Source organism: Felis catus, chromosome C2 (genome assembly GCF_018350175.1).
Source record: "Felis catus isolate Fca126 chromosome C2, F.catus_Fca126_mat1.0, whole genome shotgun sequence".
Classification (NCBI taxonomy): Eukaryota; Metazoa; Chordata; class Mammalia; order Carnivora; family Felidae; genus Felis; species Felis catus.
In genome coordinates this window covers 92,833,094-92,847,772 of record NC_058376.1, presented here as the reverse complement: position 1 = coordinate 92,847,772, position 14,679 = coordinate 92,833,094, and positions in this window count along the sequence as shown.

Genomic DNA, 14,679 nt, shown 5'->3' with positions numbered 1-14,679 from the left:
GTAAGTCTTTGTATAACACATGTGCTCATTTATCTTAGGTAAATATTTAGTAGTAGAATTGCTGGATCATAGGGTAGACTTATGTTCAACTTCATGAGAAAATTCCAAACAGTTCTCAAAAGCAGTTGTATCATTTTATACTCACACCATTGAAGAATGAAAGATCTAATTGCTCCACAAATTTGCCAACGTTTATATTAAAAATTTTTAAATCTTAGTTACACTACAAAGCATAAAATGATGTTTTATTGTGATTTTAATTTGTGTTTTCCTGAAGATTAATGGTGTAAACACCTTTTCTGTGTGTTTATTGACCATTTGTATCTTCTTTTGTAAAATAAAAATTAAAATCCTTTGTTTTTTTTAACTCCAGTTAACTAACATATAGTGTTATGTTAGTTTCGGGTATACAGTATAGTAATTTAAAACTTCCATGGGGCGCCTGGGTGGCTCAGTCAACCGACTTTGGCTCAGGTCATGATCTCACGGTTTGTTAGTTCCAGCTCCGCCTCAGTCTCTGTGCTGACAGCTCAGAGCTAGACCCTGCTTTAGATTCTGTGTCTCCCTCTCTCTCTGCCCCTCCCCTACTCATGCTTTTTCTCTCTGTGTCTCAGAAATAAACATTAAAAAAAAAAAAACTTCCATAGTCACCCTGTGCTCATTACAAGTTCACTCCTTAATCCCCATCACCTATTATTTAACCCATCTTTCCACCCCGCTCCCCTCTGGTAACTATCAGTTTGTTCTATTAAGAATCTCTTTCTTGGTTTGCCTCTCTCTCTCTCTCTCTCTTTCTCTCTCTCTCTTTCCCTTTGCTGGCTTGTTCTGTTTCTTAAATTCCACATATGAGTGAAATCATATGGTATTTGTCTTTCTGTGACTGATTTATTTTGCTTAGCATAATACTCTCTAGTTCCATCTATGTGGTCACAAATGACAAGATTTCATTGTTTTTTATGGCTAATATTCCATTGTGTGTGTGTGTGTGTGTATCTATCTATCTATCTATCTATCTATCATCTATATATATATATATATATATATACATATATATATATATATATATATATATATATACATAACCTTTTCTTTATCCATTCATCAGTTAATGGACACGAGATGTTTCCATAAGCTGGCTATTGTAGATAATGCTGCTATAAACATTGGGGTGCATGTATCCCCTTGAATCAGTGTTTTTGTATTCTTTGGGTAAATACCTAGTAGTGAAATTGCTGGATCATAGGATGATTTTGTTTTTAACTTTTTGAGAAACCACCATACTATTTTTTAGAGTGGCTGTACTAGTTCGCATTCCCTTTGACTATTTTTAGTAAATTATATTTTTATTATATTGACATAATTTTCTATATTTTTGGATATGAGTTCTTTTTCTGACATGTGTTTTGTAAATATATTTTCCTCATCTGTAGATTGACTTTTGAAAAAAATTTTTTTTGATGTTTATTGATTTTTGAAAGAAACAGAGCATGAGCTCCTCTAACTCAGTAGCAAAAAAAAAAAAAAAAAAGATTTAAAAGTGGGCAAATGATTTGAATAGTCATTTTCCCAAAGATATAAATGGCCAATAGGTATATAAAAAAGTGTTAAACATCCCTAATCATCAAGGATATGAAAATCAAATCACAATAAAACATCACCTCACACCTGTTAGGATGTCTATTAGCAAAGATGATAGATGATGAATGTTTGTGAGGACCCTTGTACATTGTGGGTGGGAATGTAAATTGAAAGCTGTAATAAACAGTGTGATGGCAAATATAACATATGGAAAACAGTATAGAAGTCCTTCAAAAAAATGGAACTACCATATGATCCAGCAGTGCTCGCTTCATCAATATGTATACTAAAATGATCCAGTAATCCCACATCTGGGTTTGTATCTAAAGGATATAAAATTCTATTTCAAATAGGTATCTTACTCTTATGTTAATTGCAGCATTATTTACGATAGCCAAGATACTGAAAATACCTAAGTGTCCACTGATGGGTGAATGGTTAAAGAAAATGTGGTGCCTGCACACACACACACACACACACACACACACACACGAATAGTTTCAGCCATACAAAAGAAAGAACCCCTGCCATTTGTAATCACATGGATTGAACTTGGAGGATAATATGTTAAGTAAAATAAATTAGAACAGAAAGACAAATACCATATGATCTAACTTATATATGGAATTGAGAAAACTCAAATTCATAGAGAGTAGAATGGTAGTTGCCAATGGTTGGGGTGTGGTATGGCGGAATTGGAAACTGGTCAAAGAACTTTCAGTTATGAGATGAATAAGTTCTGGGGATCTAATGTACAGTCTGATGACTACAGTTAGTAATACTATATTACATACATGAAATATGCTAGAAGGTAGATCTTAAGTGTTCTCCCCCCTCCCAAAAAGAAGGTAACTATGTGAGGTGATGGTTGTCTCAGTTAACTCAACTGTGGTAGTTATTTCACAATGTGTACGTATATAGAATCATTGTACATCTTAAACATATATAGTTTTTATCAATTATACCTCAATAAAGCTGGATAACAAAGAATATATAAGAATTCTTGTATTTATGAACCCAAACCTTCAGCAGTACTATAAACAGCTGGTACCTCTATGAAACAAGTTAGTGTTTTATGCATGTCCACCAAAATATTAAATCAAAGTATATATTTTATGCATTTCTATAAAATATGATGAGTGAAGATAACAAAATTGTCATATTATGTGCATATAATGAGAATTTTAACGACAAAACAGTTAATGAATGCTAACATTTTAAAGAATATTTAAGATTAGTTGTTGAACAAGAAAATTTGAAATGTTCTGAAGTCTTACAGGTCTTAAATAAAGCTGAGTGAGATTTTTTCCCCCAACTTAAAAGGAATCCTATAAATTTATGGGATATTACAAATAACAATTTGTGAAGCTGAAAGAAATTTTCGGAAAAGTCAAAAAGTGAAATGTTTTTCATCAACCATAAGAGAGGAAAGTCTAAATGGTCTTTGAGTTTTCTTTATAGAAAATATTGCAAAACTGTCTTTTAAGAAGGCAATCACACTGTTTGCAACTAGAAAATATTTAGGAAAAAGTGTTGTATAAATATGCCAAGAAGACAATTAATGATGGGTCTATACAATGTTAGTTTCCTGAAATTTTTGATGCTTACTAGTAGTCTTTGTTGGCATTTTAAAATTTATCATCTATTTTTATTTCTATTTTCATTCTGAATACATATTTCCATTCACACTTAAAAAAGGAAATTTTTATCTATTTTTATTTCTATTTTCATTCTGAATACATATTTCCATTCACACTTAAAAAAGGAAATTTTTGCCTACCACAAGTTCATAAGGCTATTACCCTATAATCTCTAGTAGAAATTTTATGATTCTAGCTTTTACAGGAGGTGTATGATTCATCTAAAATAATTTTTGTAGAGTGAAATAAGGTCCACTTGTTTTTCATAGAAATCTCCAACTGTTCAAGCACCATTAGTTAAAACAAACAAACAAACAAACAAACAAATAACAAAAAAACCCCAAAAAACTCTTCTTTTCTAATTGAAGTAATTTCATACATTGGCAAAATTCATATATGTCTGTAGATTTTACACATATTTTCTGGACTCTCTAACCTATTAAGTTGATCTTGAGTCTGTCTCTATACCAATTCTACACTGTCATGATTATGGTAGCTTTATAAAATGTTTTGATATGAAGATTTGTAAATCTTCCAAATTTTAAATTATTTACATGATCATTTTTTCCTGCTTCTTTTTGATCTCCTGCTGGTGCTTCCCATTTGCTGAACTGTAGCCAAAGTCAGTGAACAAGAGAAACAGTTAATACTGACAATCAATATTATCTCATGGGTTATAGATCAGGGTGGGGAATATCAAAACGAAGATGTAATGGGGCAAATAAAGGATGTCCAGCATAAATTACCCATGTGATTTTTGTCTTAGTCACTTAAAAAAAGTTATGCTCATAAATAAGTTGTATTGTTCTTTGGCCTCATCCTCTGCTCTAAGCATCCAAAGACTGCAACATGTAGTAAACTCAACCATCCTACAACTTCTTAGTTCCAAAAATACACAAGTGTCTTCATTTACACATGTTTTTATTCCCATACATAATTTTGAATATATAGTCATTTTGGCTATTTATTCATTCATATTATTTAAAATAGAGGGGAAGTTTTATAAAGTCAAACAATAAGAGTTCAATCTCTCAATTTTATTTAATGGTTCCTCAATATATACACTCAATTTCAATATATGTGTTCAATATATTCAAATAACAATAATAGATACATTTTATTAAGAAACACCTTTGCACAAGGTACATTGTAAAGCATTTATAAGTAATTTCTTTGTACAATTCTCATAATACCATTATAAAATAATTATTTTCATAACTAATTTCTTGATGAGAAAACTGAAATTAAACTGATTAAGTATATTCACAAGGATCATATAACAAATAGTGGTCCTTGGATTCAAGTGCTGGGTTTTCTGACTCGAAAGCCTGCTCTCTTGTTGCCTTTTTCTGCCTTGATAAAAGAACAAGAAACAACACAAGTTTAAAGACTGTCTTCATTGTTAGAATCCAGGAAAAAAATGAAGAGAAAATGATTCACATTTTCAATTCCTATATGAAGGTCAACTTAAGTGTCCCTTTAGGCAAGTTGCCCAGACTCTACTGTTTTTCCTCTGTAACCAGTTCTTGCACTCATTTGGCACCTCTCTCATATTGAACGATGAGTCCACTTCTAACATTTTTCTGTTAGTGAAAGAGAGAGTGAAAGAGAGAGTACTGAGCTTCAAGCCTTTTATTTAGTTATAGTTATTGAAATATTTTCAGGAATAAAGCCTCCAAATCTGTACTCAAAAATGGGTTGCTTGGCATTTCAAAATGGTACCATCTATGTAAAGATTAGAGGATGCTATTTACAAACCTTTCTTAAGACAAATGCATATGCTGTTTCAAGGATTTTTGTCATCTTAAGACCAAAATGCCTATACCTGTTTTCTATCTACTACTGCATTAGAAGTGAAAAAAAATTAAAGATCATGAATTTAGCTCTGCCTATGCATTGTTACGTACAGATGAAGCTAGCTCCTTCCATATTAGCTTTATATGACCTTACTGACCTATTTACTGGTGCACAATATTTTCTATTTGTTGGGAAGAATGTGTGTGTGTGTGTGTGTGTGTGTGTGTGTGAGAGAGAGAGAGAGAGAGAGAGAGAGAGAGAGAGAAAGAGAGAGGGAGGGAGAGAAAATCAGAATTAAAAGGATAATAATAGGGTAGATAATGAATTGGAGAAAAAAGAGAAAATAGCCCCCTTTTTCTGGATCTGTAATCACAGAGCAAGGAGAAGGCCTTTCATTATCTTTAAAGTAAAATCTCTAACAGTTATCATCATCTTTAAACTGACATCAAAATAAATGTCTCAGACAACTCATAGGATTTGATGCCAGCAAATAGGTACGTAGATGTCATATATTAGTGAATTCTCTGTCATGGGAAATGTCCTAAAATTAAGACCACTTTGAAATATATTCATCAGATTGTGCCAAAGTAGAGTTTCAATGGAATGTAGTCAGAGATCCCTTACAACTATTATTTTATGATCTTACAACTGTAAGGGTTAAAAGTAATTCCATCTATATAACTATGAATTTATGATGTTGAGAGAAATTTCTGATTGTCACTAAGACAACAGTGTAAACACATTGCTTATTTCTGGTCTTTCATTGCAATCATAAAATAAACAAAAAATGAGAATTGTGATATTTAAAAATCATTATATTCAACAATCCATCTTACAGATGAGAAAACAGAGACTCAGAGAAGTGAAATGACTTATTAAAGGGCCCATAGCTACCCAGTCATAGACGTGGTAATTACACTATGGGGATTTAAGCCAGTGATCTATCTTCTACATGCTAAAAGTATAGCATGTAGTTGTAGTCATAATGTGCAAGAAAGGCCTATGAAGTTTACTACTTCTTAGAATATCATAGGGTTACATTTGCTATTAATATTTTATTCATTTCATTGCTCCAGCAGTATAGTGAATAAACTAATATCTTCTTCCCAGAAGTCATATAAATGTTGCTTCCTATTTGTAATTTTCAAACGATCATATGGAAAGAAATCTGTATATTTCTAATATTTTACACTTTTAGCTATCAAGAAAGAGATAAAATAGATAATTTTCAAAAACAAAACATAGGCTCACAGGAAACTTGAAGTTTATCTGGATATTTAATAGGTTGTGCTACTACCAGTAAATCATGAAGAATATACATTCTCATAATTCAGTTGCATTAATAGCTGGTTGTCTCTAAACACTCCACATCAGTAGGTGGTTTCAAACATTCTTAACCATAGACTTGGTTACCTGAAACAAGACTTCCCGATAATTCATGATAATCCTGCAACCAACAGCATCAGCTGAGAAGCACTCTCCTCCTTGGAGTTCTATATACTGTCTACAAGACCTCAACTCGACTCCATGACTTATGCAAATCCAAAACTCTCCCAAGATTTCTTCAAACTTGCAAGGAATTTGCATTTTCATGATCTCGTCTATCACCTGACCCCCTATTTCCACCTGCCACTGTCTTACAAAATGCAACTCCCCTTGCCAATTTCCACCTGCAACTACAACAACTATCTACAACATCCACACCTCACAAAATATCCACAAATATGGCACAACTAAGTTATTTCCTGATGTGTTACAGAACCTGAGTCATGTGAAAGGGTGGAGTGGTCTCTGCTTTTCATGCAGTCAACACTATAAGATTGAAATCTCTTTTCCATAGGTCTGTGGGTATCTCTCCTGGCTACCTCCCCATGCAGCAGTTAGTTACTTCTTCCTCTCTGCACTGTCCCCTATTTCCCTCTCATACTCCTTTTCCCTTACTTCTCTGGAGGAAAAAAATAATAGTCTTTGCCTGTCCCAAACAGAGAAGTTCCATCCTTTGCTGTGAGATCTTTGAATACCCTCAAGATTTATACCAAACAGTTACGGTATTTCTTTCTAATCTAAACAAAGGCAGTACTCCCTAGCAATTCTGGGACATATTTTTAGATACTCATATATTTTCCAGTTTTCCAGTTCTAAAGTAAACTTAAGGAGGCTACAAGGGGATGAGATATCTAGAATCAGCTTATGATAGACCAGAAACAACTGGGAGGCTTTGCCGGAGCAAAATACAAGCCTTTAGATCTAGGTGAGAAGAGATAAAGTAGGGTTTGCAAATTTCCATTACCTCCTTGCATCTTATTCAAGCTATAATTTTATCAAGGTTATTGTGTTAAAAAATTTTTAACTTAACCATAATAATGAAAACTTTTACCCTTGTAAGAAGCTACAGCACTTCAGAATTGCTTAGTCATTTTATAAACATCATTTCAGTTGAGTTCCATGGAAACCTTGACAAATAGGCTAGGAAATATCATTAGTTCGGTTTTGTGCATGCCAAGAGAATGAATGATTTTAAAAATGGGATTTCAACTTGAGTCCCAAGTTGCTTACTCAACTTTACCTACTTTTCTGTTTCCTAAGTGGTGATCTCCGTCTTGTTTTGAATTTCTCCAGTTGAATCCTACTTTTGCAACCAAACGGGTATTTCTAAAGTCCAAATCTCCTCACTTTGTATCCTTTATTAAATTGCTTATTCAATTAATGCCTTCCCATTTCCTGCAAGATTAAACCCAACATGGCTTCCAAGGTCTGTCTCTAAGTCTGTCCCATTCTCCTCCCCAGTGTTCTCAGCCTTCTAGGGCATGCACAGTCATGTGATTCCTCAATTTTATCAATTCTCTCTCTTTTTTGGAACTTTGTACACATTGTTCTCTCTCCTCAGAAGTTGTTCACTTTTAATCTCCTACTTCCTCTGCTAATCATTTTATCACAAATTACCTCACCTTTGACGTTTAGAATGGGTATGACAGACCATACGACATCATGGCACCAGACACACTGTGGTACAATTCTTTCTTATTCATCTGTTTCAACTAGTTTCATGAGGGTGGTGACCTCATCACTTAAGAACAGTTGCTGAATGAATTAATTCAGGTGTCAGCAAATGACACCTTGGGCCAGATCTAGCTCACAAGCTAAGAAGTTTTTAAAGTTTAAAGCATTTTAGCAAGAGAGAAAGAAGAGAAAAGGAAAAGGGGGAATAACAAGGGGAGGAGGATGTAAATGGAACTCAAAGCTAAAAAAATAATTTATTATCTGTCCCTTTACAGAAAATACTTGTCTTCTGAAATATAAATAAAATAATTAATATATACATATATTAAAGATATATATATATAAAGATATATAAAGATATAAATATATATATATTAAAGTATTTATTTTAAGGGAGAGAGAGAGGGGGAGAGAGAGAATCTCAAGCAGGCTCCTTGCTGACAGCACGACATAGGCTTGAACCCATGAATCATAAGACCATGACCAGAGCTGAAATCAAGAGTCAGATGAGCCACCTAGGTACCCCAAATGCATCATGTTTTTGTTTGTTTAGTGAAAGGTGGGGGAGGGGAGGAAGGAGAGAGTCCACAAACAAGGGGAGGAAGGAGAGAGTCCACAAGCAAGGGGAGAGGCAGAGGGTGAGAGAGAGAATCTTAAGCAGGCTTCATGCTCAGTGCAGAGCCCCAGCTTCATGCTCAGTGCAGAGCCCCACTGGGGCTCCATCTCACAACAACTATGAGATCATAACCTGAGCTGAAATCAAAAGTCCAACGCTTAACTGACTGAGCCACCCAGGCACTTCTAAGATATTTTGATTCCAAGTCTTTGGCTGTTTTAATAAATCATCTTCCAAATGCCTTTAAAATCTATTGATTACAGGGAGAAAGTCACCAGGCCTGTTATATGCACATTCTAAATGTCAGTTCACCTCATTGATTAATAGCAATAATAAAAACGTCTGATGTGTATTGCCAGGTAACAGCGGCTGCTAGTAGCATTAACCAGCTTCATGAAACTGATTCAAAAGAGGTGCCTTACATCTGCCAAAAGTATGATGAGCTTGGCAGACTACACAAAAAGTGAAAGGAAACTGTTTTCGAGAGCAAAATCAACCTGGTAATTTTGACTCTCTTCTGCTTTGTTTCCCAAAATATTTTATACATCAATTGAGAGCCCATATGCAAAAGAGAAGAAACAAAGCTTTCATTTCAGTTGGTGGCATATCCTCTACTGTTTTTACAAGAAAAGTGTGGTCTAGGTAGCTGTCAAAGGAGGAAACAGTTTTTTATTTCTGCTACCTTTTAATATGTTTTCAAAGTTGTTATTTAAATAGCTGGCATTGTTAAGGTCTATTAGGCATTCAACCATGTGCAGTTTTATGTATTTTGCCTGTAGCAATCACGGTTTTCTTTCTTGTCTGTATCAGAATGAAGGTACTTACGCAAAGGTTTTCACTTTCCAATCTCTCTCCCTACTTAGCAAGTTTGTTGCATGCTTGCTGATGCTCGAAAGCATCAATTTACAGATAGGTGATTAAATAAAATAGACTCGAATCGGTAACTTATAATTCTGTTTTGAAAACTTCTGGCTCCAGGGCTTTTTGCAAAATCATGTAAAGATAAATTAATGTACATAGCCCTTTCGTGATGAAGTGTTTTAATAGGCATTGGACAATAAATTATGACAGATTTTTTGTTAATTTTCTTTGTAATATGTATAAATTTGCTTACATGAGTAATGTCATTGGAAACAATAACCCAATAATTTTACAGAGCAATTTCTGAAAATGTATTCTTTGTTCACTGGGTTGCCTGCCTATTGGAAGTCTATCAGCTTTAGGGTATGATTTATTATCCACTAAGCAACAGTATGGCCATTCAAAATGATGGACAGCAGTACAATCAAATCTGGTCTGTTAGAATTGGTGGGGAGTTAGGGGCGACTGGGTGGCTCAGTCAGTTAAGTGCCCGACTTTGGCTCAGGTCATGGTCTCACGGTCCGTGAGTTTGAGCCCCGCGTCCGGGCTGTGCTGACAGCTCAGAGCCTGGAGCCCATTTCAGATTCTGTGTCTCCCTCTCTCTGCCCCTCCCCTGTCATGCTCTGTCTCTCTCTGTCTTAAAAATAAATAAACGTAAAAAAAAATTTTAGAATTGGTGGGGAGTGAAGGGGCAAGTTATTTGAGAAGAGGGATGAGATAGACTTCCAAAAATCCTATTAATTTGCTTTTTATAGGGGTGATGATTAAAATATCGATTGCCTATAGTCTTAACATATAGTCAGCTAATCAGATAAATAAAATCAGAATTCCTGATTCTCAGTTAATTTTTATATACTACTTGCAGTAAGTGGTATGTTAGTTTAGCTCTGGGCCATTGGTCGGTTCTCCTGATATACCTTTTATTGGAAAAGTTAGAAAATGCAAAATCTATTACTGGTTAGTTTAGAGAACTTAAATCATAGATTCACCATTGGAAAATTAGGTGCAGATACGACTCCAAATACAGTAACTGACTTTTTTCTAATTCTCATTCATTCACTCAATCACATAACATTTTGGAGCACTAAATACATACAAGATATTTCAAGATAAATAAGACAGCATCTTCTATCAAGGAACAGTTTAATTGGGGAGAGTAACCTATAAATACTATCACTGCAAACAGTATTAGAATAAATTATGAAAAATGGGCCATAAAAATGCAGACTGGGAAGAAATAAGTCTATCTAGTGGATTCCCTATGAGGTTCATATTGGCAAATCACCAAATAACTGATGAAAGAATAGAAAGAAAACATGTTTGAACTTTGAAAAAAAACACCTCCTGATTTTCCAAAGATAAGAGCATTCAGACACTCTAAATATTCTTTTTTGTTGTTGTTGTTTTGCACCTGGACAGGTAATTAGTTTAAAGGCAAGAAAGATCTGGCAGAGCTTAGTATAAGATTTAGTTTATAACTTAAGTTCCTAAGATAAAATGTACTGTAGATATGTTCGTTTAGCCAATTTATTATTGGAATATAGTAAATAGTTGTTAGTGATGTACCCCTCTTCATGAAATGGTTAATAAAAATACTAATATTATCTACTTTTAATGGAGCTTTATTTAAACTCCCTGCTGAGTTTTTAAATCTATGTTTTCCATTAAATTCTTCAACAACATGTTAAGCTGGATACTATTATTATCACTATAGCCATGAAACTAAAACACAGAGACGTTAAGTAATTTCAAGGGCAGATGAGCAAGGTATTGGTCAAAGTTGATTGACTCAGGATATACTTTTAATCACTGTATTAAAGCAAAATAAAGCTCAACATGCTTATATCTGAAAATCCTATAACAAAAGACATAGGCCCAGGTTAATATACTATAATGTGGGCATACTCACTCATACATGTTTCTTTGAAAATAAAATTCAAGATTTTTTTGTCTTGTTTTCCCTGACATATTTGACCTGCTGGATCCCAACTCTACAATTTTGCTCTATTTGTGTGCTTATTTAAACTTGTGTAAAATCAGGAAGGGATAACTTTAGGATGAAGTGGGAATTCATTGTTTGAGACAAACCAAGATGGAGATTGATGAGCAATAATCAAATTATAGATACAAAATGTTTATGGGTTAGACTATATGATATAAGGCAAAGAATACTAGCTGATAGTCATTTTTTCCCTTGTTTCTCAGAAAAATTTATATATTACTGTTGCCAAGAGTCAGAAACCTGGGTGAATTTTTTAAAATTATTTTTTAATGTTTATTTATTTTTGAGAGAGAGAGAGAGAGAGCGCGCGTGTGAGAGGGGGAGGGGCAGAGAGAGGGGGAGACACAGAATCTGAAGCAAGAAGCAGGATCTAGACTCCAAGCTGTCAGCACAGAGCCCTACAATGTGGGGGCAGGGGTTCAAACTCACGGACCAGGAGATCACCACCGGAGCTGAAGTCAGACACACTTAACCGACTGAGCCACCCAGGCACCCCAGAAACCTGGATGAATTTTGAAGTTAAGCATTCCCTTGCCTTTCCTCACACATGCCTCTTGAACTACTTTTAGGGCAATGTGTCCTTAGCACCTTCCGTAGTCCCTTGTGAACTTTTATTTTAGTGTTGCCTTGTGTGGTACATCATACCAGTGTGATCATTTCAGTATTCCTATTTTGCCTGGACTGCCTGGGCCTCTCAGGACCCAGAAACCTAGTTTTACATTTTCACCAAAAACTAAATTTTAATTTTAGTATCTGTGTTAATTTCCTATTTCTGCTATAATAAAGTACCACAAATTTCGTGGCTTAAAGTAAGACAAATTTATTGTCTTAAACTTCTGGAGGTCAGAAATCTGAAATGGGTCTTTTGTGGCTAATATCAAGGTGTCAGAAAAGCTGTTGTTGTTGTTGTTGTTGTTGTTGTTGTTGTTAAGACTCTAGGGGAGAATCTGTTATTGCTTTTTCTAGCTTCTTACAGGCTGCCTGCATTCCTTGGGTCATGGCTGCATCACTTTGACCTCAGCTTCTCTGACTCTGACTCTTCTCTCTCTAGGACCTAGTAATTCCACTGGGTCCATCTGGATAATCCAGGATAATCTTTCCATTTTAAGATCCTTAACTTAATCACATCTGTGTTGCCTCTTTTTCCATGTACAGTAACAGGTTCTGGGATGAGGATGTGGATATCTTTGGAGGAATCATTATTCTGTCTCTCACAGTATCCCTTATTTGGGGCAATGTGTCCCCAAAAAGTACGCGGCAAAGTTTGCAAGAAAAGCCATGCTTGCAATTTACAAAACATGAACAACATTCTTTCCAGTTATAATAGGCCCCAAATAATCATGTTAATTCTGTCTGATTCTTTCTCTTCTTTCTTTGTTTCAAATGTTAGGAAGAAAGTTATTGAATATAAGAATACAAGTCAAGCAATTTTACATAGCAAATTATTTTAATCTTTCTTTTCTTCAGTGCTTTTTCATTCACCAATGAAAACTGCTTCAGCACTATTATAGACTAAAGGAGGATGAACCGTAGCATGGGTCCCAATTGTATGTCTGTAGTACATGCGTTTTAGGAATTGCTTGAACATCACAGTCCTGTGAAGGGCATGCAGGAAGTGAAGATTGAAGTGTGGTCTTGTTTTCTTCATACCTTTCAAAACCTACTCAAGGTTTGAGGAAGGAGTCCATCTGTTCTTAAGCATGAGTCTTGAATGGTCATTTTGGTTCTTCCAAATGTCCATCCCAGAAATTTGTATTGAAGCTGGTGTTCACTGAGATTCTTGGATCTGCTCAGTTCTTGACCTGAGGTGACTTTAGTCCTTCACCAGATGGTATATAAAAAATAGATTAGTAAGTTTCATACCCTTGATGACATTACTAAATTTTGCATCATAAAATGGAACTTGAGCTGGAAGATTTTGAGGGTGGGAGTAATCAGAGTAATAAAATCTATGGTGTGGAACAGCGTTCAATTTAAGAAATGAATTGTCCTTTCTCCCTATGCTTCCGGCCTATACAAAAATACATTTCTTCATAGAAAACATGAAACAAGGAAAGCTTGCTTTGGGTTGGTTGGTGCTCCAACATTTGCTTCACTTAAAGTTTGTAAAATATCACTTCATTAATCCTTATTTTCATTTTCTTACGCAACCACTGACTTGTAAAGGCCATTTTATTATTATAGAAACAAGTGAGAAACTTTGTTCGTAAAAAAGATTACAAGGGGGTGCCTGGATGGCTCAGTCAGTTAAGCATCTGATTTCAGCTTAGGTCATGATCTCATGGTTCTTGGGTTTGAGCCCCGTGTTGGGCTCTGTGCTGAAAGTTCAGGGCCTGGAACCTGCTTTGGATTCCGTCTCCGTCTCTCTCTGTCCCTCCCCCACCTCGTGCTCCGTGTCTCTTTCAAAAATAAACATTAAAAAAAATTTTTTTTAAGGTTACAAAAGCATATTTTATTTCTATCTTTTTAATTTTTTAAATAAGATAATGGACATCTGTGAATAATGGCTTTCATTTTTATTTAAAAAGAAAAAGATTAATTTAATTTCTTTCTGTGAGCGATTGTGCCAATGAGCCCTTATCAAATGAACAGTATGAGACCCTGATACACCTTGGAATGTATCTAGATTTCATAAAAGAACGTCAACATTTATTTAGTTAGGTTCAGCCAACATCCATTTACTGCCTGCTGTGAACTAGGCACTACACCACAAACAAGCACTGCAAATATAAATAATAAACCCTACCGGCAAGATGTTTATATTTGAGAACAACATTCAAATTCTACTGAAATACAAGAAGAGTACTCCTGCCCAAAGGTGACACCAACATAAGTAAGTTTGGTTCTTGTCCTGGGGAACTCAGAATCTAATGTGGAAGGCAGACAAGTGAATAAAAATGTGTATTAAATGGAAAAGCTCTATCCTGAACATAATCAGTAGGCAAGTGACCTTACAGGATTGGATGGTATGGGCCAACTTACTATAATTCAAAGTATATTTGTCACCCTTTTAGGTCAAGAAACTTGACATTATTAATGTAATAAGGAGAGATAATCAACCTCTCAAACAGGAAATAATGGTTAAATTCTGGACACTAATCGATACATCACTAAAGATATTCTTTTGCCATGGTCAGAATGCTCATATTCCCTTTCTAAGACACTCTTCTTTCTAATTATCAGGA